Source organism: Neofelis nebulosa, chromosome 6 (assembly GCF_028018385.1).
Source record: "Neofelis nebulosa isolate mNeoNeb1 chromosome 6, mNeoNeb1.pri, whole genome shotgun sequence".
NCBI classification, from domain to species: domain Eukaryota; kingdom Metazoa; phylum Chordata; class Mammalia; order Carnivora; family Felidae; genus Neofelis; species Neofelis nebulosa.
This window is the reverse complement of record NC_080787.1, coordinates 99105329-99119786: the sequence shown is the minus strand read 5'-3', so window position 1 is coordinate 99119786 and position 14458 is coordinate 99105329.

The following is a 14458-nucleotide window of genomic DNA, read 5'->3' as shown; positions in this document are numbered from 1 at the left end:
TTTAGTTGTACATTTTTGTATTAAGTAGATAAGAGATTAGAAAGCAGGTCGAGCATCCACATCAAAACCAGAAGAGAGAATTTGGGGGAAAATTCTTAGGGCTCTATATCAGGGGTTGCAAAATGATGGTGCAGGGGCCAAATCTGGCCCACTGTCTGTATTCGTAAATAAGATTTTATTGGAATGCAGTCACACATTGATTTCTTTATTGTTGATGGCTGCTTCTGTACTGTAACAGCAGAATCGAGCAGTTGTGGCAGAACTGTATGACCCATAAAGGTGAAAATAATTACTATCTGACCCTTTACATGAAATATTTGCCTACCCCTAGTCTGTATGTTCCTTTGAGCAACTGTTGGCTGATTTGGGGAAGCTTTTCTCTTGAAACCTAGCAGTAAGCAACATCAGTTTACTTTAGCAGATATGAAACTTGAATCCTAACACTTTCTTCCGCCCTTCCTCAACCTTCTCCCTCAACATGGAAAGTGGCCCAATAAGTGAAATGAAACTTGGCCCAATCAGCGATATTTAGAAAGTGGAAGGTGAAAGTGTTGACATCTGCTTGTATTTTGTGGTCCAAGCTTCTCGGGGGGCACGTGATATGGAGAGAGTGTTCTGGTCAGCCCGGCATCTCACGTTTTGAAAAAGATTGCCTTGTGTTATCTGACCTTAGTTGGATTTATGCCTACTGAGAAAAGCAGTTTGATGAATGATCTGTATTCCTTCCTACATACTGGCTTCCTAAGTGAACTCTTCCTTCCTTCGGTTTTGATAACTTTAGTAAGTTGGAGTGCCTTATCCAACATCCATATGGATACATGAATAAATGCATGTGTATGTTTTCAGGCATCTGTGTATTTTAATACATGGTCATTTTATTCACCTCTTTGCCCTTACCTCCTTTCTGGGTCTTATCTCCTTCTCTGCAGTTGGTTCACATCCCCAGAGAAGCAGATGCCAAGACAAGTTTAGAAGTATGAGAGATTTTTTAAGGGAAATGCCTGGGAAGGGTTAAGGTGATGAGGCAGGAGTGTCAGGGGAACCTTCACACTACATTACAGATCTGACTGGAGGAAAGGAGGAGAGTTGCATATGAAAGCTCAGACTGCACTGCAATTCTAATAAAATTGTGGCCAGGTGAACTGGGAGTCCTTGAGCCAAAATTGGAGGAGTCCAGTCGTTCCATAGGAGCAGGTCAGTGCATGTACCCCCAGTCATTGGTTGGGGGCAGCCAAAAAAGTGTGTCCCCAGCCCGAACATGGTGGTGGATCCACAGGAGCAGTGGCTTGAGTGGTCAGTGAATATGCTGCCTGCTGCAAGAGATCTGAGTGTGCGTTTTCATGGCCACCTAACTATTATATTTCTTTCATCTTGCTTTTTTTCATCTTTCTTTCATCATTATTTTTGAAAACAGAAAAGCAGCCATAGACCTGTGATACTTCCCCTTTACTTGAAGAATAAAGTCTTAGGTGCTCTGCCCTCTGACCCCATCTGCCTTTCAAGCCTTTTCTCTACTACACATATACCATTGCCTGAATGGTCCCTGTGCTTTTCTGTTTTGGGCACTGTCCACACAGTTCCCTATTCCTCACATGCCCTCCCTCTCTCAGCCCCCCATTGAAACCCTACTTCCCTTTCAAATATTTTTCCACAGAACTGTAAATGAAACTAACAGCTCCCTCCTTGAATATTTAATTTACTTAGGAAACATTATTTGCTTATACACGGAATGCTGTGAAGGGTACAAAGATGAATCGGATATGAATTCTGCTATCAAGGATTAAGTTTAATAGGAAAAGTTAATAAACACTATTATTAAAAAAAGAAAGCAAGGGGCACCTGGGTGGCTCAGTTGGTTAAGCATCCCACTTTGGCTCAGGTCATGATCTTGTGGTCCATGAGTTCGAGCCCCTCGTAGGGCTCTGTGCTAACAGCTCAGAGCTTGGAGCCTGCTTTGGATTCTGTGTCTCCCCCCCTCTCTCTCTGCCCCTTCCCCACTCAAGCTCTGTCTCTCTCTGTCTTAAAAATAAAAATTAAAAAAAAACATTAAAAAAAGAGAGAGAAAGCAAGACAAATTATAAGGTAGGTACAGAGAAAATGTGGGAATTCAGAAGAGGGAAACATTACTTTCATAACAGAAAAATCTACTATGAGAGGTGGGCTTTAAAGAATCAGTAGGATTTGGGTATGAGGATATGTGGTGGGTAAGAGGATTCCAGATTACAAGAATAACAGAATTCCCGCCATGCATGGGAATGAATATCTTTAGCATAGCCTCAATGACTAGGGTTTTTCATACTGCACATAAAACTCATCAGTGCAGTGTGAAATAAATTTAGTGGTCCTCTTATCAGCAGAAAAAAAAAAGAAGAAAAGGAAAGAAAGAAAAAAGGAAGAAAGAAAGAAAAAGAAAGGCAAAAAGAAAAGGAAAGAAATAGAACAAATAGAATAAGATGGGGAATGTTTGCAGTGTATGGTATGTAGTAAGGATATTATTTTGTGAAACTTTTATTATATATGTATCAATTCCCATATATATAATGGGTCACTATATAAATGTATTTCTTACTATGGGCAAACTTTTGTCTTAGTCAACAACCTATATCTATGGAGCATCTCTTATATGCTGGCCACTAGGTGAAGTCCTGAGGTAAAGTGTTGAAAAAAGCCGACACAGTCTTTACTTTCATGGAGAATATGAGTCAGTACAGGTTTTCAGATGATCGTGGCATCAGAAACACCTAGAAGGCTTAATAAAACACAGATTGCTTTAGACCTTCATTCAGAGATCTGTTGAGCAGGTGTGGGGTAGGGCCTGGGAATTTGCTTTTCTAACAAGTTCTTAATTGATGCTAAAGGTGCTGGTAGGGGACCACATTAGACACTAAAATAAATACCAATGAATGCATGATGGCAAGTTGTGATAAGTGTTAGGAAGGAGAAGAAGTTGGAGAACTTCAAGAGAGAATGCCCTGGAAACCTATTTTGTGTTGGATGGTCAGAGAAGGTGTCTCTGAGATAGTGATGTTTAGGCAGCAGGACCTATGTGCTCAAGGACCCAGAGGAACTGAAAACATGGAGGAAAGAAGGGTTTGAAAGGAGATTGGAAAGCAGGTGGGGGCTAAATCATACAGGGTCTTTAGCCTAGTGGCATTCACATTGGGATATGCATATTCCTGGGGTGCGTGAAGAAATTCTAAGGGTGTGCAGGCACATATAGTTCTAAGAGAATCATCTTTAAATGCTCTCCTAAAATAGATCTACCCAAAGGCCTCATTTACCTTTCCTATCTCTTTCTGAATAAAGTCATATTTATTTCCTAGTGGATCTTGCTAGGGTGCCTTGTCCTAGAGTGTAAAATCATGTGGGAGGTGAAATAAGGAATAACTCAAAAGCTTGACGATGGTGTGGAAAAAATGAGTAACTCTTATCATGGAAGTAAACCCCAAATCTATTCTCAAGGCAATTGGTCTCCAGTTCTTGGTTTTCCACAAAATTGAAGGAGGCTCTAAATATCCAGTCAGCAGTTAGGGCTTTAAAAATGATTTTTGATGATGGACCACTTTGTCGTTTTGATATGTAACTAGGAAGGACACCCTGTACTTAGGGTCAACACTGTAAGAAATCTTTTATTTCCTCTATATATTTAGGTAGATGAAACAAGCACTTTTTTAGTGTTGACCTCTCTGGAAATGAAAAATTGGGAAAAGAAGGGATTCTGAAAACTGCTACAGTGTAGCATTAAGTAACAACAAATCATAGATACCTGAAGTGGGATAAAACCCAGTGTCATTGAATTCATTAAGAGATTCATTTCCAATACGATGTATCTACATATTTAATAATTATCTCTAAGATTTATATATACTTATTGTCATGTTGACCAGCTTACATTTGAAATAAGTCTTATACTAACACCAACCAGAATAATTTGAAAAATGTATCAGTTATTTATGCTGATAAGAATCAGTTATAGATTCTTTGGAAGTGATTTAGAACACCATGAAGATAAACTACATTTGTGAGAGAAAACACAGAATGGAGGTAGCCCTGGAGTTGAGGAACAGCTTTGATTTTTGGCAGAATTTGGGTGTCCACCGCTGAATCACTTTGCTCTATGAGCTTGTCTTTCTCTGTCAAAGATTTCATCTTCCTGGTGTCTGGGCTCACTGAGATGCTGACTTCAAGAAGTCATCAGTGAGATGTTTTGGGATTTCACACCACTGACATCAGTTTTGGTGGGGGTGGTGATGACAAATTTCTTTTGTGTTCTATGTAGAGAACTGGATTTGGGATCAAAGGTCCAGTCACAAGTGGCAAGCCCCTGCTCAGATGCCTTGAGAAAATCACCCTCTTACTTCTGTGGTACTGAGAGAGGATGATCAGAATGGTCCCGGGAGTACAGTAAAAAACTGTAGCTCAGTTTTTTCACCTGCTGTCTGAGGGGTTTTTGCTGTGGCTCAACAGCTTTTGAGGAACATCTTCAGTAGGATTGTGTCTGGGCACTTTGTGAAGTTTAACTAGTTGGTACCACCATTCTTGTTATCACCACCTGGTTTTGTGACAGTAGCAAGAACATTCTCCTTTTTTTTTCAATCCTGAATTTAGCTATTTCCTCTTATACATAGCAGATCAGGAATATTTGCCAATTCCTTTGACGAGGATGGGATTTTGGTTGCACTGAGGCTTACCCTGTTGAGTGTTTTGTCCTTGAAGTTACACTTTTTAACTTTGCTTCAGCCTTCTTGGCTTCAGGTTTCTTCTCCTTCATATCTGGTTTCTCAGCCTTTTCACCTGCCATCTTGCAAGATGGGAAAGAGCCATATAATATATATTATATATATTGACCAACTTACATTTGTAATAAGTGTATATATACATTTATATATTGTATATATTTTAATATATATTAATTAATTATATTAATTAATTATAATTATTTATAATATATAAATATTTATATATTATATACATATTTTAACAGAACATCATGGCCATAGGAAAGTTGTAAACATTTCTATCTCTATCTATAATCTATATCTCTCTATCTAAATGGAGCTGGGACATATTATCTATGTACATATATATATAGCAGGAACATATTATAGGAACATTGTATAGAGAAGCATAATGAAATGATCAACAAAAAGACTTTGAAGCAGGAATGGGATAACTTTCTATTGTAAGTATAAAGGAAATGGGAGTTTAAGGAGAAAGCAGATTGACGTTCTAGTGTGCCTGCACATGCAGAGAAAAGGCTTCAAGACTGAAAGACTGGACTGGAGGTCTGAGATTGTGAGAAGGTTTCTGGAGATGATTGGATTAGCCTCAGGAAGAGTGGAGAAAGGAAAAGCAGGGCTGTGAGCATGAGGTACAAGGTGTGAGGGCTCCTATTCTTGTCTTAGCTCTCATTCTAGTTCCTTGAATTTTGAGTGGGTATAGCTGCTCCCTTCTACTGATGCCCTGCCCCCATATCTCCTATTTCTTTTCTCTCCCCTTCCTACCTTCTACCACAAAATTGGTCAAATGAGTGTAGGATGGGGATGAACCTCAGGGAGGTTGAGATGGAGAACAAACATTAAATATGGTTAAGTTTGTGGATGGTCTTTTTCCTGTGTGTGTGTGTGTGTGTGTGTGTGTGTGTGTGCACGGTGTAGTGAGAAAAATAATTGCAAGAGAAACCGTATCATGTCTGTTTCTCTTTTCCACTTTATGCTCTAAGATAGGTTTCTGGCTAGAGAAGCTAAGGAGGACTGTAGTTTTACCCCTTTGAATAGGACAAGTCCTGACCTCTGGTTTCTTCTAGAGATGGGAAGATTTTCTCTTTAGAGAAGGGAGTTCGAGTGGCAGAAATCCATCTGGACCAAGAATCGGGAGAGTTGGATTCAGTCCACGCTCTGCCACTTTTTTTCTGTGACGTTGGAAAAAGCATCTATGCTCTGGATGCCTAGTTTATAAAGAACAAAATCGAATAAAGTGATCTGTATGTTTTGTCTCTATTCTAAAGTTAATGCTTATAAGTTATGAGAATTGGAAAGAGTTTATAAAAGTCCAGTAACTTGTTTTTCCTTATCACCCTGAAGGAGAAAAATTACAGTGAACTTTCTAGTTCAGTGTTTAAAAAAAAAATAAAGGAAGAGAAAAGAAAAGAAAAAAGGCATCCCCCACCCCCGCCCCCTTCTCTTTTAGAAACATCAAGAGCTACTCTGCCCTCTAATAGTTGCCTGGGTAGAATTTTCCATCTTAGCACAAAGCAGCTCGACCTGGTTTCAACTAATCCCTTCTCTGTATACCCCTAATTTAACAAGAGGAACTGGAGGAGTCAGACAGTGTGTGGGAAGACTGAAGAAAATAAGGAGGGTATAGAAACCACTAGAGATGGAGATAAGTTAAACATTCTGGCAAATTGTCACGGTGTATTGCTCATGCTGAATGGTTAGGCAGTTGGGAAGGTAGTTAAGAGAATGGCTCTAAATGCTTCATCTAATTGCAAGCAGCTGTCGATTAGTGGAGCTTGACCAACTGTTTTTAATTCCACTCAGTGGTGATGAAGAGAACGAGACTTTTAAGGGAAACTGGCAGGGGCTGTTTGTGTGTATGTGTGTGTGCATGAAGTAGCTTACACTGTTTTAGAGAGTGGAGAGGGCAGGAACTACTAAGAGACTCTCTGAAACCATTGCAGGGTTTCATGATCATGATTTCCCCCAAATTTACCAGCATTTATTGAAATTTTGGCAGGAGGTAAACTTCTCTGTTATCCCAATTCTGGAATGATTTTTCATGGGGAGTGATTCATCCCCCGATGGTGAGTGGCTGGATGGTTTGTGCCAATACAGAAGCCATTGTTGTTCAATGTGGGCAGTAAATCTAGAATGAGAGGTAATAATGCCATTTAAGAGTCTTCTGCTTTGGAATGTTTCATTTCACTTTTTGATTTAGAAAATAAGAAAAATAAGAAAGTGGAAAATTTTAGCTAGTTTCCTGTGGTTGTAAAAACCTGCTATAAATTATCTAAATTTGAGAGTTTTCTGGAAGATAAAGTTGAGTTGCCCAGTGTAATTAGCCTGATACCTGTTTTTGATGTAATTCTGTATTTTATTTTTCCTAACAGAGTTAGTGATCTCTCCTAATATTTATTTTATTTGCTTTTATTTCTTGCCGTAAGTTTAAAAAAGTTATTTCAATGTTTGTGCATTGCAAACTGAAGAGACTATTAACTTGACCAAAAGCAAGACTTCAATGAAACTAGGAAGGCCTTGACGTTCTAACAGTAGCTGTCCAACTGGTCTGAAAATATGGAAAGGGAGACAATTGGCAGAAAGTCTCAGGGAGAAAGGGGCTATACTCCTTCAGTGCTAATTACCAGCCATGTTATTTCCTGAATTTTAGTGCCCTAAAAGAGAAAGTAAATTTCCTAACTATGTACCTGTGCGAAGATTAGCAAAAGGATATTCTTCACAACAGTGTTTACAGTTTTACACTTAGAAGTATCCTAAGTGTTCACAATTGGCATTAGCTACATAACTGACAGTGTTCATTTGCAGACAGAAAAATGTTGTGGAGGAATAGATCAATGACCTGGGGAAGTGGTCATAATGTATGAGGTGAAAAATCAGAATTAAAATGAGTCATTTAGTAAATATACATAGATTGAAAATTGTGTGCTATGTGTGTAAGTCAAAAGAACAAAATGAAAACAGTTGCAATGGGATTACAGGTGATTTTTATTTTATTTATAGTTGCGTTTCCCCTAAATTTTCTGTAACATAAACTACTTTTATAATTAAAAACCTTATTTTAAATTGAATTTCCCCAAATGTCCATTCTTCGATCATGAAGGATTTTATTCCTTGTCAGAATGAAGCTAAGGAAGGAGATTCATGTCCGGCAAGGGAGAAAAAAAATCAAGAGGGACAGCACTCAATAAACACCTAATTTTGTTTCTGATCTCGTGCCTGTTTGAAGCGCTCACACTTGTTTTGACTCAGCTAGATAAGTCAGCTCCTCTAAAACAGTCACAATTTCCACCAGCTGTTTGGAATGTTTGAGTTATGTTTTTGTTTTAGTGAACTTCACTGCCTATCCCTTGAGCTAGCTTATGAACAATTGTGAAGGAAGTCTTTGAGGCCGACACAGAGGAAAGCTGCTAATCTCAGGACATCCCCAAGGATTTGAAAAGGCATCTGTGCTGTTTCTGTTTTTCTTCCACGGCAGGTCTCTTGATGTCAGAAAGATGGGCCACTTCTTGGCCCCATTTTCGAAGAGTCCGTGACCACAGCTGTGCTCAGTGGCTCTGATAGACTCCTCAGGAGGCAACAGGCACATGTCACTATGAAGATGTGAGGGACAGACCCTGTGCCAGGTATACTTATAAACCTTTCCTGGCTTCTCTTTTCTAGGTAGTAATTCTTTTCCATGAGTTCAGAGTTCGTGAGGGCAGGAAGCTATTTATCGTTGGAAGCCACCAAAGGAGGGCTGCTGTCATTTTTGTCCAAGACTCTGAGACTTTCCTTTGAGCTAGAAGCTGGGAGGTGGGGGGTGGGGGGGTTCTCCTCGTATGATGTGGCAGAGTTTCTGGAAACTGATTTGGGAAGAGGAAGCTGACTTATGTGGGAGTCACCATCTTAGCTGTCATTCTCTGGCACCCCCTCCTCCGCAATGGCTTTTGAAAAAGAAAAAAAAATGGTGAAGCTTCTAGTGGGAGTTGGGATTTAGTTAGAAATATTCTAGAGTGAAGGTTTAGCTGACTTTGGAAGCTCATCTTTGCAAGTTACTACCTGTTTTAGTTTAGTATTACTTCCAGTGTGCCTTGTTCCCCTTGACCCCTCTCTCTCTCTCTTTTTTTTTTTTTTTTTCCATTCCTTTTGGAGGCAGACTAATCAGACCCAAATGTGTTATTTTTCTTTTGAAGGCTCTTTGCAACCATTTAATTGAGTACCTGTGAGCCAGCCACCTTGCATGACAACCAAAAAAACCTGTTACAGAGTGCATAGTTATTTTACTCAGGGACCTCATAGAGAAGAGTAAGGAAGGCAAGGAAGCAGCGTTGGGGCTAAGTGCCATGCTAGAGAATTGATTTGTTAGGAAAAAAATTTATTCCATGGAGTCCCATGGGGCCTAGTAAATCTGTGGGCCTGGCAGTTCTGTCTTTCTTGAGAGAAACCACTAGAGCAGTTGGTTACTTAAACATCCTAGGTCAGAGCAATGCAAGGGTTTACTGTAGAATTCCATTAGTCAAGACTTTCCATGGCAGAAATTCAGCTCAAGTTCAGGGTTTTTTTTTTAACGTCAGGCCCTGCTAGATCCAGATGATGATGTCAGGAGTATGTCTCTTTCATCTCTTGGCTGAATTTTCTTCAGTATTGGTGTTCTTCTCTGTCACACTCTTCCCTCTGGTGGCAATGGCTACCAGAAGCCTCAGACTTCCCTCTTATTAGTTTGGCAAACTCCAGAGGAAAAAGAGGGTCCCTGTCTGAACAGTATCAATGGCTGTCTAGGGCTGACTCTCATTAGACCAACTTGTGTCATGCCAGCTCTGAACCAATCATTGTGGGCTGGGTGTGGCACACACTTATTGCACAGACCTATGTTTGAGGCTCTTCCCTGTGCCCAGGGGGTTAAGTCTGTCTTATGTGAATCATAAGGGCCGAGAATGAGGGAATGGTAGTTCCCCAGAGGAAAATGAGCTGTTTTCGGAAGAATGAATGAATGCTGGGTAGGTGCCACTGCAATAAGGCTCCTGATGCCCTTTTCTTGAAGAATTATTGTAATTTGAATGGTCCTAAGTTATCAGAGTGGTTCTAATAACCTTCAACCTCAATACAGAAGGGACTGGAGTTTTGCTTTTCTGATTTCTTGTTGCCCAGAGGCTCTTTAATTCCTGTGCAAACTTCCCCACTTCCTGCCCAGCAGTGAGATCTTCCTCTCCAGGGGTTTAGGAAAGGTGATCCCCTCCCCCAGCACAGTGGAGGCCTACTTATGTTTGTATGACTAAGAGGAGTGACTCAAATGTTTAGTGCAGTGGTTCTCAAGGTTGTAGTCCCCAGCATCAGTATCACCTGGAAACTTGTTAGAAATGCAAATTTTCTGGCTCCATCCCAGACCTACTGAATCAGAAACTCTGGGGGTTGAGCCCAGACATCTATGCTTTAACAAGTCCTCCAGGTGATTCTGATATAGTCTCAAGTTTTGAAACCACTGATTTAGGAAACAGTACAATACAGACTACTCTAGGAAGACTCCGAGGCCTTTCAGATTTTTCTGCTTTATATTCTGCCTCCCTAGTCTTCTGATCCCAAAGGAAAGATTCTTCATTTATTTATGTCCCTTGCTGGAAGTGAAGAGATTATTATGTGCTTGGCATAGAGCTTTGCAATGAGTTGCAGCTGAGAGTCTCTCAGTAGACTCCTGTTGGCCACACGTCAGGGAGTGGTTGTTTCTGGAGATTCTGTAGCTCATCTTAGACAAAGGAACTTTGGAAATCTTTCTGATTCTCTGAGGAGACATTGTTTGACCTAGACCTGGCAGAGTTCTGCTGCTGATCAGAGAGTCTAGTAATCATTCAACATATAATACTGGCATAAATGCTGGGCATATGATTGCCCATAAAACATACATGCTTCCTGCCCTCATGGACCTCAAGGTCTACTGGAAGATAAAGATATGTAAATAGGCATTAACAATAGAGTGTGGTTTGATGGGGAAAAATACAGGGTGTTTGGGAATTCACTGCAGGCCATTTATCCCAGACTAGACTGTTCAAAGAAGGCTTGTCAGAGGAAGGGTTTTTTGTTTGTTTGTTTGTTTGTTTTAAGTTTATTTATTTTTTTGAGAGAGAGAGAAAGAGCAGGGGAAGAGCAGAGGAAGAGGGAGAGAATATGTCCGCACAGAGCCCAACACTGGGACTTGATCTTAGGAGCCGTGAGATCATGACCTGAGCTGAAATCAAGAGTCAGAAGCTTAACCAACTGAGTCACCCAGGCGCCCCTTGGGGGAAGTTCTTTTTCAGCTGGGACCTGAAGGATGAATATCCATTTTTGGCAAAGAAAAGGAGAATGCCAGGCAATGTATATAAAAGCCTGTAGTTGAGGGAGGATTTTGGTGGGTTCAAGGGACTAGAAAACACTGAGCATGGCTGGAGAGTAGAGTTTAAAGGGAGGCAAAGGAGAGGTGTAAGAACGTGAGATGGGCCAATTATGCAAATCATATTAATGAATTTGGACCTTATCCTCAGAGCAGTAGTAACCCATGGAAGAATTTTAGGCTGAAGAAGTGAGATGAAGGCATTTGTTCCAGATTGAGTGCTTGAGAATAGACTGGGTAGATAGATGAAGTAAGGAAGAATGAAGATCACAGAGGGGAAGACAAGTCAGAAGGCTGTTGTGATAATGAAATGAAAGATGGTGGTTCCTTGGCCTTAGGATAATGGACATGGGGTTGGAGAGTGGTGGATTAGTTTGGGACACTGGGGTATGGTTGATGTGTGCACCAAGGGAAAGAGCATTCAAATGAGGACTCCTAATAAGGAGTAAATGGTGGTGGAATTTACTGATAGGAAACAGTAGAGGAGGCATAGATCTCTAGGAGAAAGCCATGAGTTCAATCTTAGACAAGTTGAGTTTGTACAGTGCTCAGGAGGAGATACCCAGTGGGCAGTTGCTGTCCAGGTCTAAGCTCAGACCAGAGATCTAGATGAGAATAAATATTTGAGAGTCATCAACACATGAATGACCCTAAAGCCAAGGAGCAGATGAGACCTTCTGAGGACAGTGAATGGGAAGAGAGGAGAGCTTAGAGCCCAGAGGATCTCCAGTGTGAAGAACAGGCAGAGGAAGAGAAACCTGTGAAAGTGACAGAAGGGTGGCTGGGAGATGTCAGAGGACAAATAGCTCTTGGAATATACTAGATGTCATGGAGGCCAAGGAAAGCAGGTTCCAGTGCTTTCTCCAAGTGCATGATTATAATACTTCAGCTCGGTACCTGACTGAGCTCAGGCTGCGTCCTCCCTGGGGAAGTCCTGCAGGGCTACCCTTCATCTGCCAGAAATCTCTGTCACTCTTCCAAATGGGCTCATTCACAGAGTCTCTTTTCAGGAAACATTGCTTTCCTGTAATTATTTTCTTAGAGAGATAAAATGGCACTTGCTGAGTCATAATTTATTTAAGGAGACCCCATCCCACACTTTCTTTCAACTTGCTGTCTCTTTCTAAGTAAAGTCAATTAGATTCCTTACATATTTTCCTCTCCTTATCTTATCTCATTCCCATTTAAGGTCATTGTATTTCACCATGCCTCTGCCCCCCAGCAGGCTCTCAGACAGATGGTCACAGACAGATGTGCACTTTGCAGTTTAAGTTACCCAAATGTGGTGGTGGCAGCAGCCTGTCTTCTGGTACCCGCCCGTAATAGTGCTCTGTGGCCAATTCAAACCTTTAGCCGCTGTTGACTTCCTTGACTAAATTATTTTCTTTCTTCTCTTTTTCTTTCTGTCTCTACAGCTGGACACTCTGGGGAGTTACTTTGGCCAGAATTAGATATGCACAGCTGATACCTCCAGCTGCACATTCTTTGGTTCTTTTGGCTCCACAAAAGCTCTTGGTGTTCTTACAATTTATTCAAGTGGGGAGCAATAGGGAGAGTGGCCCACCCAGATATTCTTTAAAAGCATTAAAAATGGTTGTTAATTTCTGTAGCCCATACTGTCAGTTGAAGGAGGTAGGAATAGCTCAAAATCTATTGAGAGGCAATACAAATATAGATACGCTTGGCAATTCATATTTTGTCACTTAATTGTTATCAATAAAATGGATGTGGTATACTAGACCTACTTATGCAGCTCACTACATGAAAAAGATTGTCACAATATTTCATCTTGAGCTATGATATTGCATGAAGGCCAGAGATTTAACCTAGTCTAACATGGCGAAAATATGGAAATTCATTCATGAGTTTAGGTATTACCTCCAGGCTGATGATTCCCAGATCCATTCTCTAGGCCTATCTTCTCCTCTAAACCTTGATGCAAGGTCTCCAATTTTCTACTGGCTCTTTTTTTTTCTTTAATTTTTTTTAATGTTTATTTATTTTTGAGAGACAGACTGAGCACAAGTGGGGCAGGGGCAGAGAGAGAGGGAGACACAGAATCTGAAGCAGGCTCTAGGCTCTGAGCTGTCGGCACAGACCCCGACGTGGGGCTCGAACTCGTGAACTGTGAGATCATGACCTGAGCAGAAGTCGAACACTTAACTGACTGAGCCACCCAGACGCCCCTCCACTGGCTCTTTTGACCTAATCGTCTCACTAGCGCTAGTTCAGAGTCTGTAGATTCCTACTGAGCTCTTCTTTGTCTTCTCCAGGCATACTTGCTCTTACATTTTTTTCTGTTGCCATGAGCTCTACTGACCTCTCACTCAGGGCCTCTGGGTCTTCTTTGGCTCTTCGTCACCTCTACTCCTGATGCCCCTTAGGCTGCCCAGGTCTTCCTGGTCAGGCCACCAAATCACCTCCTGCTTCTTTTCCTCTCACTATGGCCAGACTGGCCCAGACCCATAGATTTTCATTGTTCTGGGACTGTGAAAATTTCCTAAGCATTAAATGGGCTTTCTTCCTTCTGTTCTTCAGTATTCAATCTTATAATCACAATGCTTCTCTATTCTAAAGAATTCTGTGGTTTCCTATTAACTCCAGGATGAATCCACCAGCTCTCCCAGAAGACTCTGTAGTCCTTGAATAATTTTCAACTGCCCTCTGGAATAATCTTACTCCAGCCACTGGTGTTTTATCTTGCTTCATTATTCTAGCTTATCAAAATACTTTTGATTCTTTCTGCCACAAATGTGTTTGTTACTCAGCTCACTTTTGTATCTGTGTATGTAACATATACATGTCCTTTGCATGTGATTTGGTTGTTGATAATTAGCATTAAATATGATGGAATAAGAACACAAGGATAAGCCCTAGAGATTTCTGTAGGATTGAATTTTTTGAACTGGAAGCTAAGGTTACCATTGATCCTGGAAAACAATCCTTTGCCTTCTACTGTATCTTCACCTAAACATTGTCATGGCTCTTTGAGCCATTCCTTTATTCATTCGTTGAACACTGATTGAACTGTCCCTTTCTCAAACATAATCCTTTCCTCTCTGACTAGGTAAAGCTGTTTGGAATCCAATCTTTTATTTGTTTGTTTACATTTGAATTTGTCAAAGGTAAAAGCTGTTGATGGGTGTTGACTTCTGTGGAAAAAAGTTGGACACTTATTTTTACATCGAAGAAATAACTCAGATTTTTCATTTTTATATTGTTCTGGCTCCTATTGCAACAAAACCAACACCACTCTAAACACAGTGGGCACAAAGCCATAACTATTTTTGTATGCTTTTAAAAAAATGTTTATTTTTTGAGAGAGTGTGCATGTGATTGTGAGTGGGGGAGGAGCAGGGGCGGGGGGGGGGGGGTG